A 19,018-nucleotide genomic window follows, 5' to 3' on the forward strand; every position below is an offset into this window, starting at 1 on the left:
TATATATCTGTATATATCTATATCTATATATTTTTATCTCTTTATATATCTATATCTGTGTATATATATATCTATATCTGTATCTATATCTATCTATCTACCTGTATCTATATCTGTATCTATATCTATAATTATAACAGGTACATATCATGCATCTCTCTCTCTGCTGCTGACTAATGCTGCTCCTTCTCACAGGGATCCTGGCTTTTGGACCTGGCAGTGTCTCTTTCCTGTGGCACAACTTCCCTCTAAAGTCACACTTTCTCCTACAGGTCCCAGCACAGTCTCAAGGTTTTCTTACTCCTACAAAGAGAAATTCCAGATACAGCTATGAACTGTGTCCTGTTGGTTGCTCCCAGTTCTCTTGAGGCTTAATGGAACAGAATAGGTTACAAAATGCCATTAACAGTTAATTGGTGAAAAAATAGGAATCACTACTTAAATTGGTCTATATCACAGCCAGAACCAAGGCCCTGTGACTCAGAAATGAGGGAATTAAAATGAACGAGTTTGTTTGCCCCTCCTAGAGATGCTGATCCCATAAATCAGTGTACAAACTCATCAAATATATCAGTGGAAAAATCTGATAGGTCTTTATTATTTTTTATATTTAAATATGTGTTTCTACTGCAATACAGCATATTTGCAAGTGTCCTCCTTGTTCTATGAAAGCACTTTGTAACCAGTGAAGTGGCCAAGAAGTTACAAAATGCTAATTTTCCTTCACTTTATTAATTTGCTGGTGAAGTTGTGGGCAGGCTATCTGACTCTGGAGGTCAAATGTGCCTACTCCTACTACCCATATTTGTCTGATAAACATCACTTAGTACATCAGGTCTCCTTGCAGAGTCTCACACACAGCACCACACTGAGAGGAGTTTGTCAAGCCCATGAACCCAGAGCACATCAGCAAGCCCAGGATGACACTTGTTTTGCTGACACCTATTTTTATTCAATTACAGGATTGCTCAGGCAATTTCTTGGCTGACATTGACTTTCAGGTTTGCCCTCTATAATGAATTTGCTTGTTAACTTTATGTTAATGTGCTCGGGTAAGAAATGAATGTGTGATTGAGTACAGTCTGCTTATGCCGAGCCAGGTTCTGTAACCTGTGAGACACAAGGCAGATTAGGACCATTGGACCTGTTGTTCACTGGGGTTATGTTTGAAAGAAATTAGGATTTGGAAATGTCACTTTGTGTCCTAATACAGTTTATATTGAACTAAATAATTCTCTTTTTTCACAAGCAAGTTATAGAAGGTCCCACAGGAAAACCCGATTTAAACGTTCCCAGCTAACGGGAATCCAAAATCAAATCCAGAGCTGAGCTGTGTGAGCTGAGCTCCTTCTCTTGTCATCACTTGTGCAATCCTCATGGAGGTAAACCTGGGACTGGTGTCAGGACTGAGAACTTGTGCTGGAACAAGCTGTGGGTTCGTGGTGTCGTTGGGTCTGCAGTGCTCAGACACCAGCTGTCTACCTGCATGGATGGATGGAGCAGGATCCCGAAGAAGCTGGATGTTCCATGGGGATAAATGGATAAGGACAACTGAGAAATGAGAGACACCTCCCCAGTGGGGTCCAAGAGAATCCAGTTGTGCTTGCCAGTGAGCTTTAACCTTGGATCCTCTGCCAACACATCATCACCTTTGTTTTTCCAAAGCCTTTCCTTTTCTTGGATCCCACCTCTTCAGTGGGAGGAACCTGGACCACATTTTAAATCCAGACTTACCTGACAGGAAATGCTTGAAAACTTGGCAAAGACTGAGCTGTGCCACCTCAAGACTACTTTTGCTCTTCACCCATTCCTGCTGTGGTCTATAGCCCTGCCTTCCCCACCTCCCAGCCGAGCTGGGTGGGATGCTCAGGCCCATGTTTGTTTGCACTGCTGCCATCTCAGCGAGCTACCAGGATGAGTGCTGAGCATATGCAGAGCCCTCCCTCCATCTGTGCAGCCAGCTCCAGCAGGCATGCTGCAGAGGAGCTGTGAGAACCAGGATCACAGAGAGTTCAGCACACTCCTCTTCCCTTCCATGCTCTTTTTGTTGCTGAAGTTCTGTGACCCCTGGCAGCGACAGCAGAGCCTCCTTGCAGCACCCACTGGGTTTCTGTGACAGCTCACAACCTGCTTCTCACTTTCCCTGAGTGCAGCATGGAAAAAAACCTCAGTGTTCTCTATTTGAGGAAGATGATTTTTAAATGACTTTTAACGACTTTTATCTACGTAGCAAGAGCACCCCGACAGCAACCCCCCCTCATTTTGTGAGAGCTGTTTGCACAGTGAGCCCTGCAGATGGCAACCCAGCAGTGCCACCCTTTGGGGTGGCTCCTGGCACTTCACATGCATGGCAGACCCGGGGGGACACTTTTCTTCACGATGTCATCGCTCTTGTCACGACAGAAGAGATGCACTGCACTATTAATCACAGGTTTTTCCTGAGTCCACAAGTACAGCAGATCTAGAGTAAATTTGACAGGCTTTTTGCCCTGGAAAAATGCAGAAGTTCATTGCAATTCAAGTTAAGCTCTGCTTTTGTAAATCTGCCAAAGGAGAAAAAATTTCTTCGAGGTATTTATGCTGATCTGTAGACTTTTGATAATATAGTGAAAAACATTTCAAATCAATCAGAGCTTAATCTACTTAGTGCATTTAGCTGGGAGGTTATAGATTGATACATAGATTACTGTAACATGAAAGCATAGATTAAGCATGGGGTTTATTACTAAAATAAGCACTGACAATGTTTTCATAGTCTGACTTAACATTTTCAGAGCTGTGCCTGATAAATGCTTGTACTAAAATCGAGTGATATCCTATAAAACAGAGTTTAAAGTTCTGCCACTGAAATCAGCTACACATTTAAATGCATAGCAGCAGCAAGGAGTGGTTTTTATTTCAGTTTGCTGTATGATCGTTGTTAGTTTGAGAATACGTTTTAGCAATGATAAGTCTTACAGATAATTTTAAAGCAAGTGGTGGTGTAGCAAAAAGGACTTCCAAAGCAATAAGATAAGAGTATTTATATGTTCTGTATATAAGGAGTAATATCTTAAAAATAACATGCATTTAAAAAGTGAACTGCAGGTAAAATTAATTTCATTTATATGCTTTTTTTAGAGCACTCTTCTAGAGAAGTTAATTCTGTCATGGTGTAATTAAAGTGTCTTAATTTGCTACCAAGCACTTGGAAAGGCTGTTGAGCTGTTATGAGGAGGGGTGGCAGCAGGGCACTCTGATGGAGGTCACCTCCATGATTCTGTTAAGTGACAAAAGAAGGCTGAGATGTCTGTGCTGCAGTTTGGAAATGTGTTGATTTTGGGATTATGTGATGCTGAATTCTGGGGAATGGGGCAGGAGAACTTCCCTCCATACTGGCAATGTTGCTGCTAGACCAGGAGCAGCCCAGAAGGGTTAATCAGGGTCCCTTTAGCAGGACAGGGACCTCCTCTGGGCTGCAGTGCTAGAAAGTCCTGGTGTGGTCTCCTTGAGCAAGTCACAGAGAAAGCTGGATAACTTCTGGTGTTATGCTCTGAGTGCATGCTTGGAAATCGAGGATGTGACACAGTGGTGTGTGCTTCTGTCACTGCTGGGAGGGGAAGGAAGGATTTTCACCTGGAGATGGTCCTCTGGCATGCATAAAGTGTGACATGAGGAGTTTGCTGCATGTGTCCTCAGATATTAGAGTAGAAACTGGGAAAACAAAGGAACAGTTCTGCAGCTTGTTCTGTGGGACACACCTGTGGCTATTAGGGACTTAGGTAGGAATAGCATGTGAGTTAAAAAGTGAGAAGTGAGTTATAAAAGTAAGATTTGCATGTGATTTACTCCCTTATCTTGTGTCACTGTCAGAGGATCAGAGGTAGTCTCTAAATTTGGAAGTCTCTAAATCTCAAGATCATCTCAAATTGAGAATCCCCATTCCAGACTGTCCTGACACCATGGTTGGGACGTCTCATCTGGACATCTCCTCATCCTCAGATATCAAGAGGGAGCCACTCCTGGCAGCCCAGCCCCAGCCCCAGCTCCCACAACACACATTTAAATCTCTTGAGTAGTGGGAGCTTTACACAGTCATCCTTTAAAGCTGATACTCTGCTTTGTTGAGCTTACCACACAGTGGTGTTGCTGTGCTTCCTTTTTTGGCTAGGAACCAGGAGGAGGAGGGGGAAAAAGCCGCTTTTTCAGGGATGACTCCTATGCCTTATTAATCTTCATTTTGTCTGCGTGATCACCAGCAGATCCTCTTGTGTGACTTCGCAGTGACACCTGGTGGGAGAGGCCAGGATGTCATCGTCATTAAGGCAATGAAACTGCAGATTTTTTTTGCTGCAAGATCTAGGAAAGGCTCCCAATTTCCACTCACATACATTTCCCTGAAACTCTCTCTCAGCTTATGGGAACTACACATCCGAAGCCGCTGGCTGATTCATGCTAATAGTGCTTCTGTTCTTTTGTACACTTTATAAAGAGAGGAAAGAGAACACAGTAATAAAGAAAAATCTTTTCCATAATTTAATCAGCAGCTCACAAAAAATATCAGAGGGTAAATTTAGAACATGTATGACTGGTCTCGGAAGTGCAGCACCTGGCAGGAGCTGCCAAATCAAATATCAGTTATTTTGAGCAGTATCTTCTATGCCTATAGCATTTCTAGCAAGTGAAGTAGACATATTTCTTACATTTAGAAATATTAATTCTGAGACTCTGGAAGTGTTCTTAGTCCTGGGAAAGCAGTCAGCAAGTCTTCTGAAGCAGTGCCTTACCTAATTCGTCTGTGTGCTCAATTTTTCATTGCATAACATGAGAATGCTGAACTTCTGCTAGGAAGCAAGGAACTTTGATGATCAAATTATGCCTGAATGTGAAAAGGAACATTCATAATTAGCCTGAAAGCAAGTATGTCCTAAAGTTCCTGTTTAGTGCCACCAGAGAAGGAGATGACAGATCCTCATATTTCACAGGCAGGGCTAACCTTTCCCAGTAATTAGAAGCTCCAAAACCTGGTTGGGGAGAATGAGATGAAGAATTAGACTGACTCATCACTGCATTTTTTAAGATAGTCTGGATAAATAAATCTCCTGCCATACTGAAGTAATTTCTGCAGACAGTGAGAGAAACCAGCCTTTATGGGACTACAAATTATTCTATTTTGACAAGTTATGTGAAGAATCATTGGGACAGAGAATCTAAATTATACTTTAGGAACTTTCCTCTTTTCAGCCACAAAGAAAATATTCCATGGACATGGGTAAATTTGTGGTTCTCCACAGCTGCTGAGGGGTAAAGGGAATTTGGAAAATATATGGAGCTGGGAAATGACACCAGATAGTGCCAGAAATGCAAATCAAAAATCCATTCATTTGCTATCAAGTACATTCTGGTATTTTTGAGGGGTTTTGGGGGAAGCTGCATGGAATTCGTTCCCTCATTTGTGTGCTTGCTCAGCGAGGTAGCAGAAGCAGAGTGGTGCTTTGGTGGCATTGTCCCCATAGTAAAATAGGAAGTTTTCCTCTGTTTTGCATTTGGACATCATTGAGTGCTGCCCATTGAGTTCATGCAGCTGTTGTGCAGCACTTGGAGCCATCCAAGTCTCAGTTAGCCATTATTTAGCTCATTGAAGGTGACCAGATTTCTGTGAAGTGTTATGTGCACACTGATTTATACCAAATGTGCAGAAAACCTGCCCAGTTTAGTTGCATTCAAAGGATGAAGAGCAGCTCTTGACCTCAGCCATTTGTTTGAAGTGGATATTTCTACAATTCCATTGTAAGGAAAAATGAACTAGATGCAACATTATTTTGCCTTGTGCATGTTCAAGCAGAGGAAAAGAGTCTTAAATTTCACCAGATGATGTCATGAAAGGTTCTATAGAAGTTCCATCACCCCCTGGCTTTGGTGGAGGTTCCCCTGTCCCAAGGAATCTCCCATTACAGATTGCATCACCAGGAGGAGCCTTCTGGCCCTTCTCAGCCAGCAAAGGTCAGGGAAAAATCAAACCAATTACAGTGAATATTGTGAATGCCTGCCTGGAAACCAGCAAGCTCCTGAAAACTTTAAAATGTGCTGTTACCTGGACTTTAAAATGTGCTTTAAAATGTGCTGTTACCTGGACTGGCTTCAAAATCTGGCACCGCACCGTGAGAAACCCTGCCAGCTCCAGCCCAGTCCTTAACCTTCCCTCTCTGCAGAAGGTTCTTTGGAAGGAGGATGCCAGCCAAAACCAACACCTGTCATCCTCTAATTTCTGGATCAGCATCCTTCAGGCTTCAGGATGGTTTTGGAAGGAAAGGAGAACATTATTTACTGTGGTCAGTGATCTCCTTGGGGCAGTGGAAGGAAGCCAGCTGTTCATCCTGATGTCACAGCACAGCCAGCAGCTGCCAGTGCTTTAAAGGTGTTCAGTGAGTGAAGTTGTTTTTGTTTGCCCTGAAGCCCTGATAGGTATCACAAAATAGGTGTTGTATCACTGGAGTCAAATATTTCCAAAAAAAATAAGGTGTATTGCGAGTTGTATAACAGAGCTACTGTGGTTTTCTGCTTGCACACAAGTTCTGTTTCTCTGCACCAATTTTATTACAGTGGCCTTGGGTTAAATTGCCTGTTGGAGAGCTGTGTCCTCATTTTCTGATTATGCTGGTATTTTTAATAACTAATTAGTAGACCAGCACTTTGGATATTGCAGAACAGATTTTGACCTATGCCACGCTAAGTTGAAGTTTGGAATAACTCCCTGGAGATAATTGTGATGCCCTGGATCTGCACCAGGATGCTGAATGAGAGGGTCTTGCTGTAATATTCATGCTTTATGTCCACTTTCAGGGTTTCAGAGGAAATATCTTAAAATACTATTATTCCCAGAAAATAAAGAGTGGCATGTTAGAGACTATATTCAAATCCAGTCAAATTTAAAAGCCAAGCTTTTCCTCCATAGAATAATTTCTGTGGTTTGACAGTATAAAACATAAAAAATGTGTTTAGGTGATCAGGTTCACTGCATGTAAAACAAAAATGCATCATTTCTATGTTGGTAGAATTGAGCTGGAGGGCTGTGACACATGTAGGAGTCTTCCAGGCTGTAGAATGTTGTAAGAGATTAAAAGAATTTAATTAAATTGAACAAAAATGATGTACAGTATTATAGGGTGGAAATACACCTGTTAGGGCATGTTTCCTAGGGATACTGCAGGGATGTCTCTCCTGAGGGATTTTTAAGAGTGAATTAAACAGATTTTTGTCATGGGTTGTTGAGATAAACATCAATCCTATTTCAGTGCAAGGAGGGGATTAAGACTTCTTTGAGCTTCTTCTGGAACTACAGTTTTATGATCTTGTGTATAGTTTTGATTTCTTTTTCTCATATCTTTGCAGTTAGACATTTTGGCTCTGGGATTACAAATAATGCCTGTTTTTATATACAACAGGGTAAATACACATAAACTGCTTGTACATGATGGTTGTAGGGGATTGAGCTCTTTATCATGATAAATTTATATGTGCCTCATTATCTCCCTGAGGAAAATTGGTCATTTTCTTCTTCTGAGGGTATCCATTAACTTTTATTTGAAAAACATGTTAGAAAGAAAGAAAGAAATCTTAATGTTTTTTAAGTGCTGCAATCAAGAAATTATTACAGAAAGAACAAAGAAATTGAAAGATAGCCATAGAAATTTTATGTTAGTGTGTAATTCCATCAGTTTGAGTTAAAAAGTAATTTCCTGTAGGTTTTTTTCTTGGTACAGCCTTGCTTGTGGAAATTAAGGGGCCAGTGCAAAAGTTACAGGCTGTTTAAATAGCTTTCCTATTTGTCTCACTGCTCCCTAGCCTGAACAAAGAGTATCTGCCTTAAGAAAAAAAGCAAAAATGAATGTACTCTGTCCAAATTAGAATGAGAGAAAGCCAAATGAAAAGGATGAAAATTCTGCTGTCATTTGTGATTCTCACTAGAGAGCTGGCCTGTCCGTTGTTGCATAATAGCAGGGAAATCTAAAGAACATCCAAAATTATGACACAAATCATATTATAATTTGTTTACATCAGCTTCCCTAATTTGAAGAAAAAAAAAGACAAAGAACCAAATTGAAATACAGTTTAAAATACACAACTCCAAACCCTAATGCCATCTGGAAGCAATCAGAGGTCAGAGTGGGTCTGGGACTGGAAGAGCAGAGGAGAAATGATGGGAGATGCAAGGGGTGCATCACTGCTAAGGGCTGGCTGGGCACCTGGGAGGGCCCCACCAAGCTCAGGTCCATGGTTTCCTCCAGCAGAGATTAAATCTTTGTATGTGAAATAAGCAGGAGGTCAAATCTTTGCATGTGACAAACACCCTCCATAAGTCTGTGCTGCCTGTGCTTGGCCCTGGGGGAGGCAATGATGACAAATATGCTCAGATCCTGGTGCTGGGAGTACAAGACTGTTTTTCCAGCAGTGTTCCCAGTACCAGCTCTCCACAGGACCCCTGAAGACAAGAGGGGTGTGGGTGAATCAGAGCAGGGAATTCTTCAGATTGTGCCAAAGAAGCCCAGTGGTGACTGCAGTGCTGGCACCAGCCAGGACATGGAGCTGACCCTGGCTGGGTTCTGCTCTGTGTCAGGAAGCTGAAGGGCTAGAACAGATCTTTAGGGCTATCAGTTGACACTCCAGCAGCTCCTGAAAGATAAAACATCCAGGGATTGTTTCACCCTCAGCACTCAATTAGTTTACATTGCTATAAGTAACAACCATATGGTGCAGCTTCTGCACCAGCTGCTTTCCAGTCTTCAAGTACAGGTCTAAGGGGAGCCTGTGCCACAGAGTTAACAGCAATTATCAAAGTAGGGGGAAATGGCAGGTTTTAAAGGTGATCCTGAAGCTTTTGGATGGCTTAAGCAGTAAAATATAAGTGGGCAGGGATGCATTGGCTGCTGTGTGCCAGGCTGGGGACTCCAGGTGCCTGCAAACACCACACTCAGGTGCACAGCAGCCAGTGTGGGACAGGAGGGACAGCTCCAGAGGGGTGGCAGAAACCTTCAGTCCTCTCCTGGGACGAGGACTGCAGAGACCAAGCAAAGCAGTGACATGCAGGAGATGTTTTCCTTCAAATCCATGGCAAACAGCAGCAGGCCCTGCTCAGACCTGCTCTGGCTCCCTGCAGCCCTTGCCCACATCCCCAGGATTTCTCAGAGGCTGGAGATGGGGGATACATTTTGAGCCAGGTTTCATGGCCACCAAGGCAGAGTCAGAGCCTGCAGGGGGGGAAGACCAAATGAAACCCATCTCATTTTCTGAGATGTCTGCTCAGCTCTGCAGCCTCCAGCAAGAACAGCCCCAACCAATCCTGTGTTGCCCAGCCTCTGTGCCTGCTTTCCTCTCTCTCCACTGGAAACAGAGTTTCTTACTTTGAGAGCCATCTCCACAGCACAGATGAGCCTTGTAGAGCTGCATTTGCTGCCATTCCTCCCAGTTCTTTTCTTCTAAAGGGATTGTAGTCATTCCTGTGTTTGCCTGTGCTGAATGAACTCTCTCTCAGCCAGTTTGCATACCAGAAAATCATTATTAGAATACCTTGTTTATTTTATTTTTTTATTTTATTTTATTTTTAATGACTAAAAAACTGCTATGCTGTATTCTCCAACCCTAAGAAGTTTTAAGACCATGAAAGTCTTTGCATGTCACTCTGCACTGGAAAAATTTATTCTATTGCTTTGAGTCACATCAGACAGCACAGGCACACAAAATGCTGCTAAGAGCTAAATTCTGTGTTTTATTTATAGTTATTTTAAAAACTTCTTCTTACAAAGTTCCTTAAGTGTGGATTTTGAAGAGATGTCTTTTCACTTTTAAAGTTTTTTTCAGATTTTAATGAGAGTGGAAGTATCATATAGTACCAAAGCAAACTATTAAGTGCTCTGTGGTTTTATTCATTAAATTTCCTGTGATGTAGTGAGGTGTCCTGGATGGTTTTGCAGCTGTACTGGCCATATTGATATAAGCTACAGCAAGCAGTCATTTACTCTCCATCTCACCTGGAGCTGATTATACAGCAGAGGATGACCACTGCAAATACTCTGTTGGGCACATTATTCCAATTTCAAACTCTTAGCTGAGAAATATTTCCCATTGTTCAGACAAATTTGCCAGAAATTTAGATGTAAAATTCCCAATTACAATCTCATTCAGTGTGCATAATGCCCTGATTCATTTACTAGATCCAGACCAGAATTATGCAGTTAAGCAGGAGCTGATACCTCTAACAAATGTATATATTCCCTTAAGTTCTCTGAGTTTTGCTTCAAGATTTTTTCAGTGTTTTCACTGACTTATATAATGTTGTATTCTTGGCTATCATTGATTAAACCATAAATCTGTGTTGCCTGGCCTGTGAACCAGACAATAAAACCTTTATTCTGAGACCTGGTATAGTCATATATTATATTTATATATGAAAAGTATCCACACTTTTCAAAAGTGCAGACATAAATATTTACATTGCAGTTTAGATGTAGACTTTTGATGCATACCAATTTTAAAATTAGTGACAAATAGATCTTGTTTTTTCATTTTCTCAGTATCACAGTCATTTAAAATGAAGACTACAAGTTCACTCCTTCATGTGATTTTAAAAGCATGTTTTCTCATGGATCACCCTTTCTTCTGCACCTGTAATTCCTTTCCAGGCTGAATATTTTACTGGTTTTTTGTTGTTGTTATTATTTTGTACCTGTTCCTAATTTTTCTTTTTTGTTCTTCATGCATTCTTTTTAAGCTATTTTTAAATAATTTGAGACTGTTCTCAATTCCAATGAGGCAACAAAAGCAAGACAGTCTAAAGAGAGCTATTATCTTGAAAGAAAAGGGTTAATACTGAAGGACACATGAATGCCTGTTGGCAGAAGGGAACAGTTCCAGAGTGGTCCTCAAAACTTCATTAGAGATCAGAAAAACATGCAATATTGCATTAACTGGAAGAAAAACTCCTCTATTACAGGGTTAATGTCCTTAGAAATGTTGCAGAGTTTATTTGAAAAATAAACCCAACAAGCCTCTATTAAATTTATTGAGGAAATGGAAAGCAGAAACTCAGAAGTCTGTAATTGCCACCTACAAATATGATAATTAGAGTGAATAAGAAGTAATGAAGGAGGAAATCAGAGACAACTCTCCTCCTGAGCAGGAAGGTGGAGGTTACATTGCCACCATGTGGTAAAACTGTGGAGAGCTGGAGCAGCTCCTCTCTCCATCAGGATTCCAGAGGAGAGCTGCAAACAGCCAGAAATCTGCATGATTTGCTGGAAAAAAAATATAGTATGCAAATGGCATCCTGATTGGAAAGAAGCAATGTGAGATTAAATCCTCTTTTGCTTTTGATTAGCCTGTGCAGTTGGGTTTTTGGTGGTGTGTTTGTGGGGGTTTTGACTTGAATTTTAATACAAAATGCTGTTACATAAAATATTCAGTGGAAAAGTGAGCAGAGTGCAGAAAAGGATAGAAAAAGAAAGTTCTCTTTTTAAAATGATGTCATTTATAAGCTTTTTTGAGTACAAAAATCCATCATTCTCTTGCATGTCATCTTGAAATCATCCCCAACGTTTCTGCATGAATTTTTATTTTTCCAAATTTTTCTGATAACTCTGGGATATTTCCCAGCTCTATAATATTTAGAAACATGAGCCTTTGTGTTTCACAAAGTACTTTTTAAAGCAGACTATATGAAATTATAATTTTTTTATGGAAGTTCTGCCTACAGCAGGATTTGGGATTCACAAAAATGCGTCACCTTGCTCTACCCCCACCCCTCAACTCCAGCTCCTAATTCCTCATGGCAGGACAACTGGTTGAAATTGCTGCAGAAATTATTAGGATTCAAGAGCATGATTTCACAGCCTGACTCGGATGAGCTTTTCACAATCCCCTTTTTGATCAGATTAGTGCTGACCCCTGAGCTGACCCTCAGCCAAGGGGAGCTGGCTCCTGCCAAGGCAGGGATTGCTGCTGATCCCTCCAGACAGCCCTGTCCTGCTGCTGGCCCTGCTTCTTGCCTTCCCTGCAGCCTGAGCCTTTCCCTGGCCTGTGCACAACATCCCTGGGGTTCATAGAGGGCTTCAATTGATGCTAAATACAGTGGCTGCTTCTGTGCTTAAGAGCAGCCCCCACCCTGCCCCAGCACCCCCACACTTGTGGCCAAAGTGCAAGAAAAAGATGAAATGACCATCACAGCTGATGCTCAGATGTAGCTCTTGGTACAAGTCTAATTATGACCTCCACTGAGGCAATTATTCTGTCTTGATCTTAATGCCTTTTGCATCAATTAATAAAACTTCACATAATGCATCAATTAATAAAACTTCACATAATGTCCTGGTAGAACAGGAGTTATTACCATCTTTTTAGAAACAGGCAAACTGAGGCACAATTATTGACCTGGTTTTAGATGAGATGAGAGAAATTAGGACACAAAACTGGAGTCAGAGTTTCACCTTAGTCCCTAGAAGCCAAGTGCAGAGTGTTGTGTGAAAACCCAGGTTTTGTGGCTGTTCTCAGCACATCCCTGGGCTCGCCTGCAGCACAGACCCCCCTCAGCTGTGGTCACAGGACAGGAGGGAGGCACAGCTGGAGAGATGTGTCTGTGCCAGTCACTCTGCAGGAAGGTTGGGCTAGTTCCTATTGATTTCCACAGGAATAAGAACCTTTCCAACCCACAGGGCACCCTGTGAGCAGAAGGCAAATGCCTGTTTTTAAAGCTGCCCCAGCTCTGTCAGACTGTTCTGCGTCCTTAAGAGACTAATGGACTCTTACCTGCCTTTCAAATCCCAGAAAAAAGGAGCAAATCACTTCCCTTTTTACACAAATGACTCACAAGAATTTGCCTCCTACATTAGTTTTGCTTTTGCTCAAAGTTGAGTCATTGTCTTGTATTTGATTTAACAACAATAGCAGGAGAAAAAAAAATGGCCATCAGTAGCTACTGCATGAGAGTAGATCAAAAGCAATTCCTTAAAGGAGGCTTTCATGATTGCTAGATTAAACATTTGAGAAACTGGTAAGAAACAGAGCTGAAGAAAAACAGCTCCAAAAACCAAAGCATTATGTTTTCATGCTATTGTGCTTTTAAAATTGAAGGCAACAGTCTGAAAACAGGCATCAAAATAAATCTTACTTGAAGGGAATTATCTGGAGATCATTGTATTTATTGCATTTGTTTTGATTTTCCAGCCTTTGCCTCAGACTGTAGTCATGGACATGACTTAAAAGATTCAATACCTCATTTAAAAAATTAAGCTTCACTTGGTTATTGAACTGACCCATCCTAACCCTGAAATTGTCATGCAGTTTGGAGTATCACCAGCAGGCTGGAAATGGTGAGAATAGGACAGGAGGCCAGAATTGTGTCCCCAGCAGCTGATGGATTTGAGATGCAATAGCTGAGGCTGTGCTGCCCCTTGGAGGCACAGCACAAAGTTGCATAAATCCATGAGAAGGAAAAGGATTAATTATGGTGCTTTGGTAGGATCTTGTTTTTTAACTCTGCCTCCTCTCTACCTTCTCCCCCCATGCCCAAAGGGCTGCATGTCTGAAGGCACTCCTTGCCCATGCTGTATTGTGTGTGATGATACACTGGATAAATCATTTTCCAGCTAAATGTTGGTCTTTTAGATTCTTTTTGTGCTCCTCATTCCTTTTCCCATGTCTGCTGCAGCTGTGGCTATCTCAGCAATTACAGAGGGGGAGCAGTGGTGGGAAGGGAGGGTCAGGAGGGGTAGGAATGTGATTCTTGTCTGGCTCTGTGCAGCAGGGAGTGGATTTGGGCATTTCCTTCCTCGTGAGTTTCCCCATTTCAGCAGAGCCAGTGGAGCTGTGGATCTGGCTTGTGAGCACTGCTGATAAAACCAGACCCTGAGCCATGGTGGGAGAAATTGTCACCCTGCTTGGATGGCCCCAGTGCCAACACACTGAGACAAAGGAGCAGCTCCCTTCTGCCCACCCAGGATCCTTTTAAAAACTCTCTGGGGAATGGCCCAGCTAAAATATTATGGTCTTTGAGAAACAGCAACACAAGGCTGCTCATGGGACACCTTCTTCAAGAGCTTGCCTGGGATTTTTGGGCATCTGATGTTGACCTTGTGACAGAGTAATTTGAACTGGAGGCTGAGCTGGCAGGTAGTGAGCCAGGAAAGCTGGGCATGCATCAGGAATATTTCAGTGAGATTTTGTGAGATTTAAAATTACTCAAAACAGAATAATAAACCCCAAAAGGAGAATTGGTAGCTTTAGAAATAGTAACTTTTAGTGGAGTTTTTCTGGCTGTGTTAGCAGAGAGCCTGCAGCTGCAGGTGAGAGGTGGGAGCAGCAGGAGAGAAGTGCAGTCCTCAGAACAACGGAGCTGCCATTTGGAAGGGTTGTAGTGCAGCATCTCCCAGTTACTGAGGTCAAAGTTTATCCTTAATGAGGAGATCTCCCAGCACAGCCCTGCAGAATGGCTCTGCAGCTGAAGGGAGTGGAGAAGCCAAGATGTGTGCTTTCCTTCATTCCACTGAACCTTCAGAGTCCAGCCCTGGCTGAGCTCCTTCCCCTGGAAGAGGAAAAAGGCAGCAACATGATGGATCTAGCCACGTTGCTTGGAGCCCAGGCTTGTCCCTGACTCAGCAAATTAGGTTTAAAACAACTTCCAGAACCTTCCAGAACCAGAACCTTCTGCTCCCTCCCAGAACTGATGTTGACCTGCATGAAGTACTTGCTTGGACTTCATAGAAATTGCAAATGCAAGTCCACTGAGTACAGTAAACACCAGATCACAAACAATTTGGCTTTGGTTCCAGAAAAATAAGTTTCCTAGGACATCCAGAGATGGTTCCTGACCTGGCCTTTCCTGTAGGAGAAAACACACATTTGACAGCACAGCTGAGAGAGGGTTTAGAGGGGAAACAGCTCTTTGCCTTCAACAGCTGAATTGTGCCTAGAGGTGGAGTGACTTCTCCAGTATGACTTAACTTCTTTCCAAAATTTTAGTTTAACTTACTGGAAAGACTGTGTGCTTTGCTGACCAGTTGAAAAAGGATAAAATCTTTGCTTGCTGCACAGTTTTCCTAAGTTTATTTTTAATTTCAAGAAAAAAACCAATAAACCATGAGTGTATTCACAGAAATTAAAGGAGTGGACTTGGCTTCTTCGAACACATGAATGGACAAACCTGACAGTTACATTCCTTTATACTTTTGATAAAGAAATTACAAAATAAGAACTGGATCCTTAGTAAATATGTATTACTATTTATATCAGTTATGAATTTGGACTTAAAACCACATTAAACCATCTGTCAGAGTACAAGAGGCACAGAAAGGTAATTTACAGGCAATTAGTCAGCCAGGTGCTTGTGTTTGTATCAGTGTATCATGGTCACATTTTCAGTCTGGAAACATAAATCAGCAAAAGAGAAACCAGATATCCTGTTAGCATTCCTTTAAGTTCTTCACACTAAAAAAAAACAAATGATAATGATAAAAATCTGTATAATCATGGTGTAACCATGCTTTGAGTATTTTTATAACCTGGTGGAATCCTGCTAAGCCTGATGAAGATGAAACCTTCCACCCAACATGCCAACAACATAATTGGGATTTATAGCTGCAGGCTGGAGCACACAGTCTTTAGGGACTGGAGGGCACGACAGAGAAATATCATTGGAAACAGCCTGAGGAGCAAGTCCCAGCCTCCCTCCCTGGCAAACACCCCCAGACAGGAGGGTTTGTGCCTGCAGGAGCAGGGCTGAACACCCACCTCAGGCACTGCCCGTGGCATCAGCAGGAGGGCGTCCGGCCAGCCCAGAGCTGCTGGGCTCTCCAGGAGGAAAGTTACCAAGAAAAGGTGAAAGACAGCCAAGGAGGTCTTAGAAAGAAAGGAAAATATATGTATTAAAATTGGCACCTCTGAGTGTAACCCACATCCAAATGTTCCAGGAATAACCTGACTTTGAAAACTGGGTTTTAGTGATAAGTAATAAATGGCAAAGAGTACAAATCACCATTTCTGGTCTGCTCAGCAAGGACAACAGCATTTTTATTTTTTTTTTTTTTTGCAATTTCATTATGTTTGCCATCAGAACATCTTAAGGCATTTCAAAACCTACATTTCATAGTCTGGCAGTGGGAAAGTTCTCACCAGCTTGTCCTGTGCCCTGACTGTGCCCAGTGCTCAACAAACACCCCACAAAACCAGACCTGGTCTCCAGACCACTGCAGGGAATAGTGAAATATTGCTCAGCCATGGCCTCAACACAGCAATCCTGCTAATGTCATGGATGTTGAGGTAAAAATATACTGGTGGAAAAGGAGCTGCTATAATCAGTCTTTCTTAAATGGTTGTGGTTTGGGGTTTTTTGTTTTGCTTGTTTTTGTTTTTTATGTGGGAATTGTCCTCAATACTAAATAGGAAGTTAAGGGTAGAGCAGGATACAGTGACCTTGGAAATTAAGATTATCCTATGTTAGGTATTGTGATCTGTTGGGTAGATAAAAATGGAGCCATCTCCATCCTGCCAATAAGTGCAACAGATAAAGAGGGGAAAGGAGGCTGTTTCTTTCCAAAGCCACCCTTAATCAGCAAAAAACAGCAGACAAAATTATCTTTGGTAGATGGGGATTTGTGCAGTGTGGGTTACATTTATTATCTGGCAGGTTATAAGCTGTATTTTAATTTCCGGTATTTTCCTGCTACATCTGAAGGAACAATACAAGCTGGATCCACTGCATGGCATTTATAAGCCTGTGCATGTCATTTATATGGTAATGGAGGAGTTCACCCTCATCCCCAGTGATTTCTGCAAAATTCTGCATGCTGGTTCTCAGCATATTTAGCTTTCTCCAGTGCAAATTAAAATGCACATTCATGATCTTTGAACAAAGCGGGCAGGGATAATTGGTAATTTGAGCCTGTTCTGTACAATGCAATTCAAAGTAATACTTATAATTTGCAGTTAATTAATCAGGGCTTTTTTTTCCCTTAAAACTCTTAATTGCCTTTCTATGATATTGATTTTTAATAAGTTTTACTCCTACCAGTTTTAGTTCCAATTATACAGGCAATTTCTTGTCACTGTTTCTGCATGGCCCTGTGTGTGTTTATATGTACATTTCCGTATATTTTGGGATATTTTTTCAGGATTTTTTATGCTGGTTTATGGATAGAGTTTTTGTTGGCTGAAATTAAAAAGTTGAAAATAATGGAATCAATGTACAACCAAGAGAATCTAGGTACAACAGGGAATAGAAAACTCAAACCAATAAAATGAAAATTTTAAAGAATTTTAAATACTTGTAATTCCACTGCCACATTTAAATACCTAGAATTCCATGTCAAACTCATTTGGCATTTAATTCACTATCCAATTAAAACTCTTTGTAGAAGACTCTAATTGTTGTAGCTTTAAAGTAAAAACAGCCATCATTAGAGGTACAAACTTTGGGCTCTCTGAGGAAATCCAGATGGTCATAAATTCAAAAATAACAATATTAGTGAATATAGATGTACATGGGGGTGGTGCCTGTGATGGGAGATATGCCATGAGCACCCCATGGCTGACCAAGCCCAGCCCTGTCCAGCCTGACCTTGAATGACCAGAGTGATTCCACCACCTCTCTGGGCAACAACCTGTGCCAGAGCTTCACCACACTCATTGTAAAATCTTCTTTCATGTGTCTAATCTACCCTTCTTCGATTTAAAATCATCACCCCTTTTCCTATCACAACTGGTTATCTAAAAGATTTGTCCCCATCTTTCTTACAGGCTTCCTCCAAGTACTGAAAGGCTGCAATAAATTCTGCCTGGAGCCTTTTTTCTTGAGGCTGAACAACCCCAGCTCTCAGCCTCCATAGCAGAGGTGCTCCAGCCCTCTGATCCTATTCCTGGACTCCTCTGGACCCTCTGGAAATTCCCCACTGGGCATTCTGCACACCAACCCCACTGGGATTTATTTCCTGCCTCACTCATGGGAGTTTCTAGGCTGTCACTGACAAGCAGAGCTGCACAGACCTGGTTGGTGCCCCTGCCCCAGGGGCACAGCTTTCCTCTTATTTAATCAGGAGATTTAGGATTACTGCACTGGAATCTACAGATCAAAAATATTGATAAAAGAAAGCATTTCCTGGTAGCAGGGATAAAAGAGATTTTCATGCATGGACATTATCCTGCAGGGATGTTTGTCTTTTCTTTATTCTTACCTGGGTCCAGAGTGGATGACCTTCAAAACACACACCTAGGAAAGAGCAGAATTGTGCTCAACATGCAAGTGCAACAACTCTGATAAACACAGTCATCAAACCCCACTGATCCATCAGTGGCATAACCTGATTACATACCATTACCTTCATCAATAATAAATGTTCCTCTTATTTGATAAGAACATTTTTTTTTTTCTGAAATATTGCTGTAAGCTAATTTGAATTCTGGTTTTATCCAGCTCTCTTTTTTTTATTATTCCTTGGTGATTCTATTGATCTCAGTAGTTCCTCTGATTATTCAGTCCTGTAAAATCAGATTCACCCTCTGAGTCATTATTGAGCTAAATCTCTCAGTTAGCCAGGTCCTGAGTCACTGTTCAAGTTGAAACCTCTGGGAATATTGCCATAACAGGGCAATATATACTCTGAGTGGTTTTAATGGCTGTTCAATGACTTCAGCTGTTTAAACTGGGTAAGGAATTAGGAGCTAGACTAAATTCAGTCAGTGTGCTCCAGTTCCCATTTCATAAAGCAGGGCTGTATTTTGCAATATTAACTGACATTTATTAGCACTCAGACTAGGTGACTAGCAGGTGCTGCTCAGGCTGAATAAATCATGCAAGCAATTCACATGAAAGACAGCTTGTGCAAGTGCTGATAAAAATCCATGGGGTTGATGAATCAAGTTCTTCAACAGCAATGTCAGGCTGTTCAGTCTTCTTATCTCTCATATTTCTTTATGAAACATTAAAAGAGATTGCTTTTGGGCACTTGTGTTCTTGAACTATTGCAATCGTCTAATGAATTTTTGATTCCGAGGGTTT

General features: G+C 41.6%; 1 protein-coding gene across 4 annotated transcripts in view; it reads left to right on the forward strand.

Moving 5' to 3' along the window:
• Window positions 1–19,018, forward strand: part of DPP6 (dipeptidyl peptidase like 6) — a 570,302-nt gene that overhangs the window by 484,064 nt on the left and 67,220 nt on the right. The window lies entirely within an intron of this gene.

This window comes from Agelaius phoeniceus, chromosome 1, assembly GCF_051311805.1.
Source record: "Agelaius phoeniceus isolate bAgePho1 chromosome 1, bAgePho1.hap1, whole genome shotgun sequence".
In the NCBI taxonomy this organism is placed as follows: Eukaryota; Metazoa; Chordata; class Aves; order Passeriformes; family Icteridae; genus Agelaius; species Agelaius phoeniceus.